Source organism: Emys orbicularis, chromosome 10 (genome assembly GCF_028017835.1).
Source record: "Emys orbicularis isolate rEmyOrb1 chromosome 10, rEmyOrb1.hap1, whole genome shotgun sequence".
Taxonomy (NCBI): domain Eukaryota; kingdom Metazoa; phylum Chordata; order Testudines; family Emydidae; genus Emys; species Emys orbicularis.
Window position 1 is genome coordinate 65,486,156 of NC_088692.1, and position 18,114 is coordinate 65,504,269.

An 18,114-nucleotide genomic window follows, 5' to 3' on the forward strand; every position below is an offset into this window, starting at 1 on the left:
CCATCAGGTGATTCCGTATTTCTTTTGAATGTTTTTTGTTGTTTTTCTTAAAAGTCACTCACTTTGAATGTTCAGTGGTAAACAATGTGAAAGGACAGTGAAGATTTCTGACTAGAGTTAAAAATATATCACTGGAGCAAAGGGAAGGCTGTTGGCCCCTTTGCTGAATATCTACCTCAGTTTGCCAAATGGCAAACTCTGAATGACAACTGCTTTACCTCATTTGTATTATAGTTGGTCTCAGCTACATAACTGATGATACTTCCTAGTAGGATTTTTTTGTTTGTTTTTTTGTTTTTTGCTGTATGGTGTGTGTGTGTGTGTGTGTGCGAGAGAGAGAAATCAAAGGAGTTGTATAGGTAGATGAACAAGACAGTTTAGCTGAAGCTCTGACTTTAAAAAGAGGGGACCCCTGAGGGGATTAGATAAATGATTTAACATGACTGACCTGAAGAACTTCAAATGAGAAAACTATAGGACCGTTACTTTTGAGAAAACTGTGGGAATAATGGAGTTAGTACTTCAAAATGTTCAGTAACAGCAACATTGAGTCTTTAAAAAGTAATTGGACTCTCCTTTTTACCCACTTGATTGCTATATCTTCCAGTGTCCCAGCCTGCTTAGGACGGTGCCTTTTCCACACAGTTCTGTTGTGCCAGCAGTTGCTGACAAGATGTATGTTAAATCCACAGGGCTCTAGGGCATGCTGGATTCCCCACAAAGACATAAAACTGCTCCTTTATTGATGATTAATGCTAGAAAGCTTGGAGAAATTAATTAGTATTCAGCTTCCAGCCAGCTTGGAGTGGTGTGAAAACTCTGCCTGATAAAAACACATAGAATAGACAAGTAATGCTGAATGTTTCAGTATCCCAGTACTTCATAGCAATGGTGCCTTCCATTATATATAATGAAATTACTGCTTTGCCTTATGCCGTCTTAGCATTCCTAAAGTTGCTTCGGAGTATAGAAAGATGCCTTAAATGCTTCTTAGATTTTATGGGTAAATTGTGAGATTAGTAAAATTATATTTCAGGTTTACCCAGCTCTGCAGTATGTCTGAGCTGTTTTTAAAATGCAGTCCTCTTTCTTGCCTCAGTTTAGGATGCTATTAGTGAGGAATTTTAGTTCAGGGAGTGACTTCAACCACATGCCAGTCTAAAACTCTAATTAGGCCTCAATGAAAAATAAAAAGACAGAGCTTTAGTTGAAAAGTCTGTTGAAAGGGTGAATGTTGATACTGCCTTGTACCCATACAATTCCTGTTTTATACTACCTCCTTTTAAAGTTATTCTAGTGTTATTTTTTTTCCTGTACTCAGGGAACAGTTTGTTACTTTTGACCTGCCTCAGAGAAATTTGGGGCAAACTGACAGGGTATCATGTTTTTGTTTTTAATGGGCGGGGTGGGGATGGGGGTCGAATTCATCAATGTCATAAATTAGTTCATATACAGTTCCCCCCACAGTTCATTTTGAAAAAGAAAATTAGACATTTGTTTATATTTTTCAAAATGTCAAAAATGTAAGGTCATGGAAAAACAGCTAGGGTGAAATATTCAGTATCAAAACTCGCATCAGCTTAATTAACAGCAAGATTTCACCCCTTATGTGATCTGAATTACTTTTGGCTGCTTATTTACGAGTCAGAAGCTAGTCAAAAGCCATCAATAAGCCTAGTGTTCTGTTTTTATTTATTTTATTTTTATTTTTAGATGAAGCAGCCTGTAGTTACTGTAGATCTTTAGCTTGTAACTGTTTGCTCGTTCTGTACCAGACAGTACATGTTCACCTTTTCATAGCGTTATTGAAAGAAAGGCTTTAAAATAATAATCTTGTACCAAAGAATTTTCTGTAGGGAAAAAAAAGAAAACTGCATATTATTTTCCAAAAATAATTGAATTAGTTAAAAACTATAGATTTGAAGAGCTGAATACATTTTATTGTATAAGTAGTTACTAACAAAAAAACAATAGGGCTTCTATTGATTGTAGTAGTTGATTGCATAGTTTAGTTGTATGCTTCTACAATTTTTAACTACCTTATTGTTACAAGAGCCTTTAAAGAAAGTTATAATAATGTCTTACCAGCAGATATCTCCAAAGACTTCCAAGTGTAATTTGTTTTTTTTTTCTTCAGCATGTAGTTCTTCAACAATACAGTATTAGATAAAATATTTTTGAATAGTTTGTATCTACTCGCTGAAGAAAAAGAAAACCTTTTCACCAAAGATTTATTTTTTGGTCTCATCGGGCAAAATATTTAGTGTACAGCAAAGTACTGTTTCTAGATAGCTAAAATGTGAATTCTTTGAAAATAGATAAGAATCTGTAACCATAGCATGAAGTTTCACACTTTTTCTTTCAGATTAGCCTTATTTTAGTGTTTCACTCAAAAAGGGCTGATATGCAAAGGGTAACTATTTTTCTTCTCCAAAGACTTGTTTGCTGTAAGTACTGATACACTGATATCACTTTTATGCCATACATTACTATTAACTCTACTCCTCAACTTTTTCATGCCAAAGATCAGCTACATAGATTAACCTGTGAATAATCAGAGAGGAGCAGATTAGATACCAGTATTTTTCAGTCTGATAGAGAGTCTAGCTAGCCTCAGTAGCCAAAGAGATCAAAGTATTAAATTTACTAAAGAGCAATACATCCACAGTGCTGTTTATCCATATGTTGTTGTTCAGGTACTTTTTATCAGCAAATGAAGAAAACCAAAGATATTTAAGGTTACCTCAGCATATAGGCAAACTTAGTTAGGCAATAAATTGTTCTGTCTTTTTCTTTGTTTTATGTTAACCAAATATAATGTGTATCTCCAGAACCTAGCCCATATGGACACACTTCCCTTTACTTTGTCATAAGCCTAATCCAAACTAATATACATTCTTACTATGGAACAAAGAGCATGATCACAGCAAAGATTTATGTGGCCTGATGATAATTTGGACTTTATCACAAAAATAGTATTTTATGAGAAACAAATTTTCTTACAATTCAGGAGAAACCTAGTGTGAGCAAGGTAATTCCTACACATATGGTTTGATGCTGTTCCCATTGAAATCAATGGCAGAACTCCTATGGATTCCAGTGGGAGCAAAATCAGACACACAGTTTAAATGTTGTGGTATCCTTCAGGACATAGAGCCAGTAAGGGTGCAATATGATTAATAATGTATGTAATTACTTTGACAGTTATGGGAATTAACTTTCAAATGCATTTATGATTCTTAGCAGTTTTCATATGCAGACTTTGTCCGTTCCATTGGCCATAGGAATGTCTGACAAAACTCTAGAGGCAAAATAATCATAGAATATCCAGAAATTTTTGTTGTCTGTGTCCACAGATCCTGGGTTCTGGAGATGAGAAAACACCCATTCTCTAATTATGAATTTTACTGAGTATGTTTTGGAAGATGAACATAAATGTGGAATTTTCTGTTACACCATGTGAATTGATTTTGTTAAATGTGTTAAGAACTAAAGAGCCATGGCTGGTGTAATGAGCGTATGTGCAACCCTTGTATTTTAAAAAAGAAATTCAGTTGAAGAGACTTGGAAGCTTGCATGTAAAAACTTACAGAGAAAATCCTAACATTGACTGAGTGGATTAATTAATTGGGAGCAAACCAAAAGACCCAGCAATGAGGCTGCATTGATTTATTTTCAGAAACATTTTCTGCATTTCAGAAACCATGAAAGTCTTTCAATTTCCAGCTTTCAAGAATTCTCCTGGAAAACTGGAGAACGCTTTCAGTTTTCCCTTGTGGAATTGCTGCATCTCAACTGAACTTCTTTTTCACAAATCTGTTCTTGTAAAAGAAACTGTAAAATCTACATTTATAATTTTATTAACTGACCGCGGTCTTATCTACACTGTGCCACAGCGGAGACTGTGGAGTGTGTGAATTGAATTGCAGAGCGCACAAAGTCTTGTGCCATAGCTACCTCCTTCAAACAGCACTACATAATAGCAAATTTAGGTACCTTTTAGTTCATACCAGCATTGTCCACATGGACCAGTTAGAGCATAACACTTCACAACTCCATAGTCCGCACTACGGTACAGTATAGACATAAGTTTACTGAGCTTCTTCTTCACAAACGTATGGGATTTTGACAAAGAGAAAGTATTCTGAAGTGTGTGTACCAGTTTATATTATTTTTAACACTCTTTTGCTCTGTGTTTTTATCCCATTGCTTTAAACTAAGGGCTGAATCCTGTTTGTCTTGCTCACATAGGCCCTGCTCCTGCTCCCATTGAAGTCAATGGCAGAATTCACATTAATTTCAGTGGTGCAGGATCAGGCCTATAAATAGTTCCGTTGATTTCAGTGGGATTATTTGCATGATGTGAACAAACAGAATTGGGTCTTAAAAACTGTATTTCAGTGTTCTAATATACTTCAAAGGGCCTAATTCTGCAATCCTTTCTCAGGCAAAATTGCCATTAAAATCTGAGTGAGAGCTGCATGATCATGTTCACTCCATTTATTGCAGAGGGACTGTTGTTCATAACATCACTCTGAGTTGGTGGCAAAACTCCCATTGACATCAGAGGGAGCGGTATGCAGCGATCAAGATCATTGTATGAAAGTCTTCTGAAAACACAGCATAGCAGGGCCAGGTTCTGATCTCATTTGCACTGGTGTAAATCAGAAGTGATTTCACTAACATCAGCAAAGTTACTCTGGATTTACTCTGATACAACTGAGAGCAGAATCTAGACTAATATGTGGTGAAAAAGTACACTGCCTCGTGGGTGTATTTAAGGTTTTATAACTCAGGACAAACCCTTTGGAAAGTGACACTGTAATGCAGTAACCTCAAAAGGCCTTTTTTTCTCCTAGTGATTTAAAGCAACCTTTTACCAGATCCTTATAATTATTGGGATAGCTAGAAGTTCAGTGTAACAAAAAAGAATTTTAAATGGTCATTCCCAACAAATACTTGTTCATAAGGTATTTCCAAAGACAGTCTTTGAAGTATAACCTAAGTCAGCATTTAAATGACAATGGGCCCAATTTACTAATGATTTGTACAAGTAGGATTAATAAATAATCAACAAATGTAAGTATTTCTTTGAAACTGCGCAATGTGTCCTTGTTGGAGGTTTTAAAAAAAATATTTTCAGGGACAGGTAAGTGCTAATTCCACTGTCTTCCAACGTTCCTGGTTAACCTTAGTGTACTGTTTATCAGTTAATGTTACTAAGTATCTTGAGCTTAGCTACTGGAACTCTAGAGCTGCTGGTACCAAGTAGTTACCAGGGGAGGGAGATTGGACTCTCTGTCCATTTCTAGGAATTCTTAAGAGCGTGTCTGTAACTAACTTAAAGAACTGTATTCTAAGACAGTTTTTCTTTTTATGAAACCTCATTTTCTATGAAATTGCCTTTAAAAATATTATTACTCTTAAAATATTTAACACAGAAACTAGTACCTGTTTCATATTATCATATTGTTAAATCCATCTTGGTTCTAACATTAAAAAATAAATTGAATTCAGGCTAAATTCTGCTCTCAGCTGTGCTGGTATAAATCTGGTGTGATTTAATTTATTTCAATGGATTTTCTCTAGATTTACACCATGTAACATCTGCCCTGATTTACTTTAAAGGGACTTAAACATGTGCGTAAGTGCTTTGCTGAACTGGGGCCTGAGAGCAGAAATCCTACAATTTTATTAGTGAATTGAGCCCATTGTAGGAATTTGCTATTACATTGGTTTTACATGTACCTTCATTGTATCTGCCTGGTGTTTTCAGAAAAACTGATTGTATATGAAACTTACTTTTTTATATACAAAAATGTTGCTTTTTGGTTGTTTTGCCTTTTTTTTTCTTTTTGTTTTTTAAAGGTGTGAATTAATTGCAAGTGTAGGACCCAGTTATGTATCTCATATTGTGGGTGTTCTGGATCCTTTCACTCCTGTATGCCATTTTCTTGTAAGGGCAGCAATGGCTGACTTGCTAATGGAGGATAGAGCTGAATTATATTAATTTTATATTTGACTCAGGGGATCAGCTCTGTGAATTCCATTGCATGAGGGAGGCTAATGCTTGCCTTGATTTTGAATGTACCTTTTTAATGTCTTTTTTAAAATATTTTGTTTAATAATGTGGATTTGTTTTTCTTTTTATAGCATTCTAGTAAATGTTACCTAGTGTGTTGTTTTTTTTCAGGGTTGTTTATGTACTACCCAAAGGTCATGCCAAAAATGAATAGAAGTTTAAATGCCAAAATGTTTATGAAACTGCTGTCTAAATACTGATTGATTGCACAGTTTAAATAAAAGTTTTCCTTAGTAAAAGTATACTTTTTTTTAAAAGTAAGTCATTTTCTTTTCAGTTTCTGTGGCTAGTGGTTCAAAGCATGGGAGGATATTATAATTTGTACAATGCCATAAATCTGCATGTTGTTTTACAATATACAGGGTGTCCTGACCCAAAGATTTTGCAGTTAGACAAACCAAGATACAGGACAACAGGTCAGGTAAGGAGGGTACAGAGATTGTTAGTGACTAGAACAAAGTAGGATGGATTCTTCACAGAAATGAGTCTTAGGACGTTTTGGAGGAGGGCGCTTAAGTCTGGGTTCTTGTTGGTCTCTTTTCAGACTGAGCACAGTTTCGTGCTATTGTGTGCCATAGCATTTCATTCACAAAGACAGACTCTGAGTATACAGCACTGATCATGCCACCATGTGTCCTAAAGTTTCCCAAGCACATGCTAATATGTGCAGGGGCGGCAGGTTTGTATAATTTTTGGTGGTGCCTAGAATGGGTCCAAGTCCCACCCCCGCCCCACACCCGGCTAAGGCTCTGGGAGGGAGTTTGGGTGCGGGCTCTTGGCTGGGGCAGGGGGTTGGGATACAGGAGAGGGTGAGGTGTGCGGCGCTTACCTTGGGCGGCTCCCGAAAGCAACCTGCACACCCCTCTGGCAGCAGCTCCTAGGTGGGGGGGCCAGGGGGTCTCCACGTGCCACTGCCCTCAGGCACCGCCCCTGCAGCTCCCATTGGCCACAGTTCCCAGCCAATGGGAGCTGCGGAGTCAGGGCGGGGGCAGTGGGCGGAGACCCCCCTCCTCCAGGGCCATAGGGCTGTTCCGACCATTTCCGGGAGTGGTGTGGAGTGAGGCCGGGCAGGAAGCCACCTTAGCCCCACTGTGCTGCCAGTGGTGGTGGCTGGCGGCCCCCGGGCCCTTTTAAATTGGCCGGGGGCGGTAGGCGGGGCCAGGAGTCGCTTCAGGGGAGGCGTACGGGTGCGGCAGGCAGGGCTGGGGGAGAGACCCGTCTCCGAAGATTGGTCGAGTCAGGCCCCTGGGCCCTGAATAATCCTGGAGCACAGGCACCACAGGCCCATACAACTCGCCGCCCCTGAATATGTGATCTACCATAGGATATTATCATCCACCTCAAAATCCCATGTCTTCCTCCCATTACCACACATGTTTTCTGCTTTGGCATGCTAGTTTCACTGAGAGTGATAGAGACCTGTGGTTCCAGTGTGTGTTGCCACAAAATTTTGAAAGCCTGCTGATGATGATTTGGCACAAACTACCTCACTTACAACATTTTTGTCAGTTGTCTATTGAATTTTGCGTACCAATTTATGACAACACTGTTAAAATGCAATTGCTGTTAGTCGAAAAGCATTCTGGAGAGGAATTTCTTTCAGATTAACATGATTCCAGTTTAATTAGCAAGGAAATGATGTTTTCTTTGGGGATTGGATGACTTGGATTGCTAACAGAGTATAGAGATTATCACCTTGAAGGCAGTTGAAAGGCAGCCCAGGCCAATGACTAAACAAGGGGGTCAGTACCATCTGATGTCTGTTTTGTGGCCTGTGTGAATTAAGTTGAAAATAAGATAGTGGTTTCAAATCAGCTCTTACAGTATGTGAGACAAAACCACAATAATTCACCCCCTTGTTTACAGACCCAGGAGAGAAGAAAAAACAGAACAGCCACAGAAACTGAACTACTCTCTCAATTTTTCTGGAGCTCCAAAACCTTAGTGTGAAAGAAGCCTGCTCTTCCACTGCCCACAGAGGGTGTCAGTAGCTATGGGCTGTCAGTCCGGCACCTTTCACAGGCACTAAATTCATTTATGTAGAAGGAAATACTATTTTATAGACATTTTAAAATTCTTGAAAATAGGGTTTACAATGGGAACTATGATGTGGTTTAAACTTGATGTTCCTTCCTATATGCATAGTAAATGAATGGTTCTTAAATATATCATGTTTCTTTTTATTTCTCATTTTTGTTACTGTCACAGAATGACTGGCCCCTTTAAGAGGGAATGGGGTCCATTACACCTGGACTGAACCTGCTGCCCAATTGGGCTTCAGGGAAGGCACCTGGGCCTTATAAAAGGGGACACAGCTGCAGGTTGCTGTTGGCAAATGCCTTCAGACACTGTAGGGAGTAAGAAGGCTACAGGGCCCTGAGTCAGAAAGGGGTACTGGCGCTACAGGGCAGTTAATCCCTTTGACAGTTACATTTCACAGCATGGATAAAATCAATGGTTTCATGAAATTGCAGGGGAAAAGTTGCCTTTATGAAACTGCTTTTAAAACAAACCCATTAGAATTCTTCTCAGACTTGCATGAATACTATTCTTGTGTCAGATTCATGAATATAGCAGCAAAAGGACTAATTCTTAAGTGACACGAGAGGAAACTCAACTAATCATGAGTTCTACAACTAAGTTGTATACAACAATTTGATTGGTAGTGTGCTGGGTCTACTTAAAACAAGTGATTTTCTGCTTCTTTTTGCCCATTTTGGGCTGGCATTTTTTAGGCAGTCAAGGGCAGTGATTTTTTGCTGTTTGTCTTATGGGCTGCTTTTTATTTTATTTTTATGCCCCACCTGGCATTATGATACAAATCTCTGCCCAGTGTCATGGCATAGAAATTCAAACCCTTTCCCCTCTGCCCCCAGCCCTCCTATATTTTTTGGATTTGGGTTTTTTTGGACTAATCACGCTTGTATTGGGGTCAGTTTCTGGCAGCACTCGTCTGTAAATCCAGTTTAACTGGCCAGTGCACTCAGGCTGTATTGAGCTGCCCAGGGGTACCACTAAAGTTGCCCTTAACAGTTAACAAAAAGAATAGGGTGAAATCCTCACCTCCCTGATGTCAATGGGAATTTTGCCATTGACTTCACTGCTAACTTTGATGCTACATATCTTCAAATTGTTAGAACTAGCCCATGGTAGCCTTCATTTAGTTTTGCGTGTGCAACTTTTAATAATTTTTAAAAAGCAATAAAATTCCAAGACAAAAAAGGAGTTAAGATTGAGAGTCCATATCATAATTTAAAAGTAAAAGGCATTAAAGGGTAGGGCCACCCAGAGGGGGGGGCAAGTGGGGCAATTTGCCCCGGGCCCTGCAGGGCCCCCACAAGAGTTTTCGACGGGTGTTCGGCGGCAGGTCCTTCAGTGCCGCCGAACACAGTGAAGGACCTGCTGCCGAAGACCCGGAGCTCCTTCTGCTCCGGGTCTTCAGCGGCAATTCGGCAGCGGGTCCTTCACTCACTCTGGGACCCGCCACCGAAGTGCGCCGAAGACCCCAGGCCCCCTGAATCCTCTGGGCAGCCCTGTTAAAGGGATGTTGGGAGAAAGCTGTAGAATATAAATTGTTGTAGGCTTCTTGTTTGAACAATATGCTTGACCCACACACACACATCTTATTCCAAACCCATGTTAGGCTTGTGTCTCCCATTCCATGATTTACCTTTCACTTCCAGTCACTTTTTCCTTCGTTCATACGAGACGCTAATAGGGACTCAATCTGTGAAGTTTGATTTGAGAGAAACAACCTCATTTCATTCTGCAAGCACAAAGCTTTTCTTAAGCTTTATTGTAATTGCCATAAGCATTGCACTACACACTGAGGTTAGATTATTGCAGTTTTCATGAGGCTGAATCTTCAAACCATTTGGAAAATGTAGCCAGTGCAGAATCCAGCTACCCACTTATTAAGAGGTGTCTTATGCAGAAAGGCCAATTACTCTGGTGTTATGAGGTCTGTGCTGGCTACTGATTGATTTCGGAGGGATATTTAAGGTATTGATTTTGATCTTTAAAGCCCTACATGGTTAGAGTCCTGTCTACTTGAGAAAATTCCTGTCTTCCCCCCTGTTGTGGGACTAGCAGAAGTAATTGGAGGTGCTCACGTTAAAAAGGTAAATAATATCCCCTCCCACTGTAGCTGTTAAAGATAGTGACAACTGAGCATATGAAATAAATGGTTATCAAATGGAAGGGCTGAGACAGTGTTGCAGTCTTACCTTGTTTCCTGGCTGTTTTAGAAGAGGTTCATAATGTTTTCTCTATAATGCTTTTACCTTAAGAATAGATGTGCTTGCTTAGAAAGAACTGTGTGGGGGCTTAACTGTGGCAATTACACTGTTTACCCTCTCAGAGGAGAAAAGTAAAGCACACCTGCTTAGGCAGCCTGACTTTGCTGGGGAATTCATAGTGTAGGCAGGGAGTTGTGCAGCCTGAAAATGCCCCAATCAGGAGGGAGAGAGATGCATGTCTCTACCCAAGAATGGCAATGGCTGGGGAACCAGAAGGCTAAGAGTGGGTGTCCTTGGTGGGCCATAGAAGGGGAATACAGGTGCACTTGTCCTGAACTGTGACCGCTGGCAATAAGGCATTCTTAGGGCTGGTCTACACTACCGCGGTAAATCAATCCAAGTTACACTATTTCAGTTACGTGAATAACATAACAGAAGTTGACGTAGCTAGATCTTACCGCGGTGTTTATACTGCCTTGTGTTGACAGGAGACGCTCTCCTGCTGACTTAACACTTCTCAGGGAGGTGGAGTACACAAATCGATGGGAGAGCACTTCACCAGACCTGCTAAATTGACACAGTTAGCATGTCTTCACCAGACCCGCTAAATCGACAACACTGCATCGATCGCAGCAGTTCCAATGTAGCCGGTAGTGTAGACATGGCCTTAGTGAAAGGTCTTTTATGTGTAATGTGTTTCCCCACTTGGTCTATTCGAACCCAGTTTGGGTGACTTTTGGGACACACTAAAAGATCCTCCTGTTTCCCTAGACTTTCCCTGGGGAGGAGTCTGAGGGATAATTGGAGGCTGAGCAGGGTGCTGGCTGGAATCTAGTGGGACAAGAAATGTTAGGTGCTGGGATCTCCTTCTGCAGTTTAAAATTACGGGAGCAGTTAATTTGTGGGGTGCTTGAGGGATATGTTTCTTGTCTTTAACCTATTAAACTGAATTGTTTTAAAGTGTTAGTACAGTGCTCCGAGCGCTGTATGGTGCTTTGTACATATAAAGAAATAAATCAGTGTGAACAACCAGAAGGTCATGTTAACAAAATTGTTTTGAATCTCTTTGTCTGCAGGGCAAAATCATGGAGAGAAAAGCTCTGATATTTTCATCAGCAAAGTTCATAAAACGTGGGGCTTCAAGATTACCCAGGAGATCATGGCAGGGCTGCCAAAGCTGCTGCACCCTCTGAAGGCAGCAAAAACACTGATCTCTCTGCAACTGGCTCTGCAGAAACTGACCTTCTCTCACTCCTTAAATACAGAATGGGGAGGGCAGGCTTAGGGCTTCCCTGGGATGCTTAGATTGTTGAGCAGTGTAAACTGCCAGTTGAAGGTGCATGTTACTCATGCACCAACAGGCTAGCTCAGCTTCTCTATTAGGGAGGCAAACACTACTATCTGCTATGGAGATGGACGGCTGTTGGCTCTGTAGTGCATTGGCCTAATATGCTAGTTAATCCTCTGACTCAATTGGAATAGTGTAGAACACAGCAGAGTTTGGGGGGCTGGTTAGTTTGCAGAACAGATTGAAAAATTAAAAACCCAATTCATATGCATTTCCATGAATGATGACATCTGTCATGTCCGCCTCCCGCATGCTTACAATATTGAATGCTGAAAAAGCAACCAACTCATTTTCTACCAAGGAAAACAATCTGGTTTCAGCTTCATACAAAATCCACAAAGTAGAGGTATAATGAGCTTCTTGAGATCAAGATTCCAAATTCAGGGATCATACTGACTGGAAGTTTGATTTCCAAATACTTTCCATTCCAATTCTTCTGCAAAACTGAAAGTGAGAGGATTTTTGTGTGTGCTTAAACCCACAAGAGAAGAACAGTTTGATACTGGACTCCACAGAATGTTGTGGAACAATGACTGAGCTTGTTTTAAAAGGAAAGGGGTCCTCTGATTGATGGAAAAGGGAGAACACTTCTAATTCACCTCTAGTTGAGAGAGCCACAGACGGAGAAGGTAAAAACTAAGGTGTGGGCCTGTAAATGAGGAATTTACTGTACTGCTGCCTGGTGGCAGAATCGGTTGTTGTGCCAGGTTGAATTTCTACCATTGCACCTCAGTTTTGGCTTCTAACACTCCTGCTATCCCAGTCTTGACCCTCATACCTATAGCTCTGTCAGTTTATTTAATACCTGACCACCTTGAGTGATTCTGTTTGGATCTCCTTTGTCCCCAGTCACTTTTTTCACTCTCAGTATGGTTAGTAGTCCTCCCCAGTAAGGACCTGATTCTGCACCGCTGAAATCAGTAGGAGGTTTGCCATTTGCAGAATCAAGGCCTTACAAACTAGCTCATGCTTTTTCAGACTAATCAGTTGCCATCCCATGTGGAATTGTGCACCCTTCCTCTGCAGAACACTTACGCCTCAACAGCATAAAGAGGCAGTTAGCAATTTTCAACTTCAAAAGGGAACTTGCATAGCTCCAAGTGAATAGATTCTGATGCATGTGACCAGCACAGCTGGTGTTCGGGAAAAGAGGAGGAATAGAAGGAGGGGAGGGATAGCTCAGTGGTTTGAGCATTGGCCTGCTAAACCCAGGGTTGTGAGTTCAATCCTTGAGGGGGCCACTTGGGGATCTGAGGCAAAATCAGTACTTGGTCCTGCTAGTGAAGGCAGGGGGCTGGACTTGATGACCTTTCAAGGTCCCTTCCAGTTCTAGGAGATGGGATATCTCCAAATTTAAGCAACAATGTGTTGGAGAATTATCTGTTTTAAAACATTACACACACAAAGCTATGTTAAAAGACCATTAATGTTGTACAGTCAAGCACTCAAAAATTAGGAAATGCCAGAATTAAGGTGGTCCTTGCAATTGTATAATGAGAAGTATCAGGCAACCTTAACTATAGGTGACACTGCCAGTTCCACCTAGCATAATAAATTCCCGAGGTTGTCATGTATCTCCCATGTCCAACCAACCTAATCCATTTTCCCTTATTAGTTTGGTGCTCATCTACAGAAAAAGTCTCTGCCACGGTGGACTTTGAAAGCTGAGGTGAGATTCTTCCTTTCACCGTCCTGTAAAGCTTTGTACATAGTTTTAGTTTCAGCTCAATGCTCCTGTTTTAGTAATTTTGCCCTTCATTACTTTTCAATAGCTGTCCTCCTTTGTTCACCTAATTTGTCTGTCTCCTTAGTTATATTTTATCCTCTTAGTGGGGGGTCTCTCCATAGCTTTGCTTTGTGCTCTACAGAGGCCCTGGAGATCCACACCAATGTTTTCCCTCTGTAATCCCTGTCTAATCCCACTAGCCCCCACTTCAAATCCTTAGTCTCCAGCTATGGAGGACTAGATGCTGTGACTCCCTTAGACACAGCAGTAGAGCTTCCTGAGCCACCCAGCAGTTAACAGAGCATGAAGCTTTCAGATTTAGAGACTGACACCTCTAATGTCCTACTTACTAGGCATAACTCGGTTCATCTAGGCACAGTGTTCAAACGCAGACAGAGCGTGTATTTGAAATAACTGATTTAATGTTCGTTGTCTAATTTCAGGACTGTCCAGGATTTTTAGACAGGGATCAGGACTACTACTTTCCTCTACAAAGGTAGAGGTGGGTGAATACAGCAAAAACCAAGCAAAAATGTTAATGAAGAACACCCCACAGTTGTCCCCTGCCCCCACCAGTCTTGTCTTCTTTTATTGCTGTTGTCCTCACCCTACAAAGCCTAATCACAGGTGTAAAATATCCTGCTTTCTCTCCCTAGATCTAGGAGCAGCTGCCGGGATGGGATACTTTAAGAGAGTACATCACCCGTGGACACAATGGTGCCCTTTTCCTGAAAGATTAGAAAAGTCGTGATTTCTTGTAGTGCCACTTTTAATTAAGTATTTTAATTGGATTCACATATCTAGGTCACTGGGATGCCTAGTTAAGGAAGCCACAGACAGTTAAATTACAGACAGCCCTGGGATCTACTTGCTGTCTTGCATTCATATTCTGTGTCAGGCATGCCAACAAAAGAGCAGCTAAGTTGCCACAATTCATCTGAAGCCATGATTGCTAGCAAGAGATGCAGGCTCCCCCTCCTTAACTGTCTCGGGGGTGAAAGTAGTCTACATAGACTACACCTAGTTGACTTGGCTTACCACCGCTGAGGTGCAGATATTCTACTTGTGAGTCATGTCTCTCTTCATGTTGAATTAACTTTCTGTGTGTGTGTGTACCATGCACTGTACTGTACCTGATGTGTGTTCTGTCAATGGTGTTTTCTAGTCAGAGAATAATAGCTTGCTCCTTTATTCCTTCTGTTGTGAACAATCAAATGCAATGGAGGTGCGATTGCCTTTGTTAGTAGTATTGATGGTCCAATAAACACAATATCACAGGTCACCAGCAAGCAGGGGTATGCACAGGAATGTCACTGCTTTTGAAGGGGCACATTCTGTGCCCCTGCCACAGCCCCAGGGCTGGAGGAGCTCACTCTTCCTGCCACAGCCCTGGGGCTGGAGGAGTTCTGTGCCCTTGCACTTGCTTGCTCCCCCCTCGTGCACACCCATGCCAGCAGGGACAGAACCCAAGACCCTCAGCTCTGAAGCATAGGCCTCTATCACTGGATCTAAAAGAGTAATTCCATTAATTGGTAGCAGTAGCTTATTCTCTTCTCAAATGGGTGAAATTCACCCTTCCGTAGGGGGCCAGCACAAAACTATGCACCCTTTAAATTAGAGTGACCACCTTTTCAAAAGGCAAAAGCTGGACACACGAAGGAGCCCTGCCCCCTCTGTGGCCCCACCCGTGCCCCTCCTCTTCCTCCCAAGGCTATGCCCCCTGGCCAGGCTGGAAGAGGAGGGACAGGGTTGGGGCCAAAGACCCTCAACCTGCAGTCCCTGGCCCATTTCCCCGTCCTCACCATGGTTATTTGGAATCAAACTGTGCCCATGTGTTTTCTTCAGATTATTTTTGTTGTGTAAAGAACAAAAGGCCCAAAGCCTTGATTCTTTGTTTCCTCTTTATTAATTGCAAGATAATCCTGAGGAGATTTCTAGAGGACTCTTACCATATTTTTCTATAGTTGTCATGTTTGTGATTTGATACTTTCTCTCTGTGGTTTTTAATAATGTGTTTTTCCTGTTGCATTACTAGTTGCCACAGTGAATGGCCCTGCATAAATGCCTATACAGGAACCTATGCTACTTCTCACTTTACTAATCTACAACCTTCCCCCAGAATTCTCCCGTAAAACACTAATCAGTCTCTCCCCGCTCCTCTGCAGATCTCATGTTACTTAGAGTTAATTACTTTTCCAAAACAGACTCACTGCAGGATGCTTACTAGTGTATACTCTAAAGTATTATCCTAAATAATTAAAATTGAACGACAGTTGTCAAAACAAATTAACAAAGTAAAATTTTGGGGGCGGTCACCTTGGGTTTTTTTAATCATGTTTCTTCACTTAATTGCTAATCTAGAAAATTGTGGCCATGCTGAATGGATCTCCTAGTGATTAATGCAAATAAGTGTAGTGTTATGGTAATGCTGTAAAATTCTGTAAAATTACATTTTGATGCTAAGATGTTGGCCTCAGTTGCTGTTTAATCGTGGGACTGATGTCAGAGCAATCTGCTTCAATTCCACTAATTTTTTTGCCCTCAAGGACATACTAAATGCAGCCCAAAGGTGTAGCTACCTTTCTCCTCTATGGAGAAAAGGGCAAGCCATATCATTCCTTTGCTCTGGCTGCAAGGTTGTTCAATGCAATGTAAATACCCTCACTGAAATCCAGTTGCTGTTTTGGAGTCCTCTAATGGAGTATGCATGTGACAGATTAGAGGGATCATTTTGTTCCTGAAACATGAGAGGTTAAACAACTCAACAAGCTTACTACGTAGGTGAAACCAATAAGGAACCATTATAATAGCTGCTTCAGGCAGAGGGGAGAGGCTAGACTCTGAACCCAGGACTCTGGAGCCACCAACCAAGACATGAATTTTGTTGTGGGCTCTGGTGGCTTGCCCCCTGAATTTTCAGTTATGTACGGTTCCTGCCAGCTGATTTCAGTGACATGAGTTGGATAGCTCAGTACACAAAGAGCTGGGAACCACCTATGAGCTAAACAAAGGAAAAATCAGTCCAGCAGGATTTCTTTAAGCATAAGTCCTCTTTGGTACAAAGCCCCTAGAAATGCCATGTTGCCTGTCTCGCAAAGATTTATGAGACATCTCTGCTAACTGGCTTCAGACTCTGAGAGTCAATTATGAAGGGGTTTCATAGATTCATAGATTCTAGGACTGGAAGGGACCTCGAGAGGTCATCGAGTCCAGTCCCCTGCCCTCATGGCAGGACTAAATACTGTCTAGACCATCCCTGATAGACATTTATCTAACCTACTCTTAAATATCTCCAGAGATGGAGATTCCACAACCTCCCTAGGCAATTTATTCCAGTGTTTAACCACCCTGACAGTTAGGAACTTTTTCCTAATGTCCAACCTAAACCTCTCTTGCTGCAGTTTAAGCCCATTGCTTCTTGTTCTATCCTTAGAGGCTAAGGTGAACAAGTTTTCTCCCTCCTCCTTATGACACCCTTTTAGATACCTGAAAACTGCTATCATGTCCCCTCTCAGTCTTCTCTTTTCCAAACTAAACAAACCCAATTCTTTCAGCCTTCCTTCATAGGTCATGTTCTCAAGACCTTTAATCATTCTTGTTGCTCTTCTCTGGACCCTCTCCAATTTCTCCACATCTTTCTTGAAATGCGGTGCCCAGAACTGGACACAATACTCCAGTTGAGGCCTAACCAGCGCAGAGTAGAGCGGAAGAATGACTTCTCATGTCTTGCTCACAACACACCTGTTAATGCGGTTCTTGGCCACTAGTTCACTGGGACCCACCTGAACCTCATTCCCTTGCCAGCATCCTCCACGCCAGCCGATTCTCAGTTAGGACAAAGTACACCCAAAAGGAATGAGGAGGGTCCCACATGTAGCCATTCTGCCAACCCTCCAGCTCCCATGCAGTGACATGCCTGGACTTTAAAATTGAGAACATGCTCTTAGGAAAAAAATGGAAAGCTATGTCTACAACAGAGACTGCTGGCTGAATTTAGCATAACTACTCCTTTGGCTTCATAGCAGAGAATTCACTTTGGCGTTGCCCCAGTTCAAGTCCCAATGGTGTCATCTCCACACAATAAATTAATTATGTGTGCATTGATGCATAAAGCAGCTCTGAGGATTTATAATTTTATAACTCTTAACAAAAGCATTTGGAGAGTCTGGGCTCCAAGAGCATGTGCCTAACCAATTATTACAAAAATCAGATCAGCCTTTGGAAAAGCCCACAGAGGACTCTTGAGAAGACTGAGAGAATTAAATAGGAGCTTCCTTCTTTTTCGTGATAAACAGGAACAAATGGAAAAGCTTAAAGGAGATAGGTTTCAGAGTATATCAGCAAAAAGAACAGGAGTACTTGTGGCACCTTAGAGACTAACAAATTTATTTGAGCATAAGCTTTCGTGGGCTAAAGCCCACTTCTGACAATCCAGAAGAACTAAGAAAGTGCATTTCCTCTATTGCCCCACAGAGCGTTGCCCTTATGTTGTTCATTGCTTAGCTGGAAAACATTTTTGAGTAGAGAAATTGCCCATCTAAAAAAGCTGGCCTCAAAGATTAGATTATCAGAGTTATGATTAAACATTTTATTATCACTACTACTACTGCTATCATTGTATTATCTGTCCTTGATGGAGAGAGGAAAGAAACATTATGCACTTTGATGACTAGAGAATATAATTAGGGAATTTATTCACCTATAACTTCTGTGATTCTGG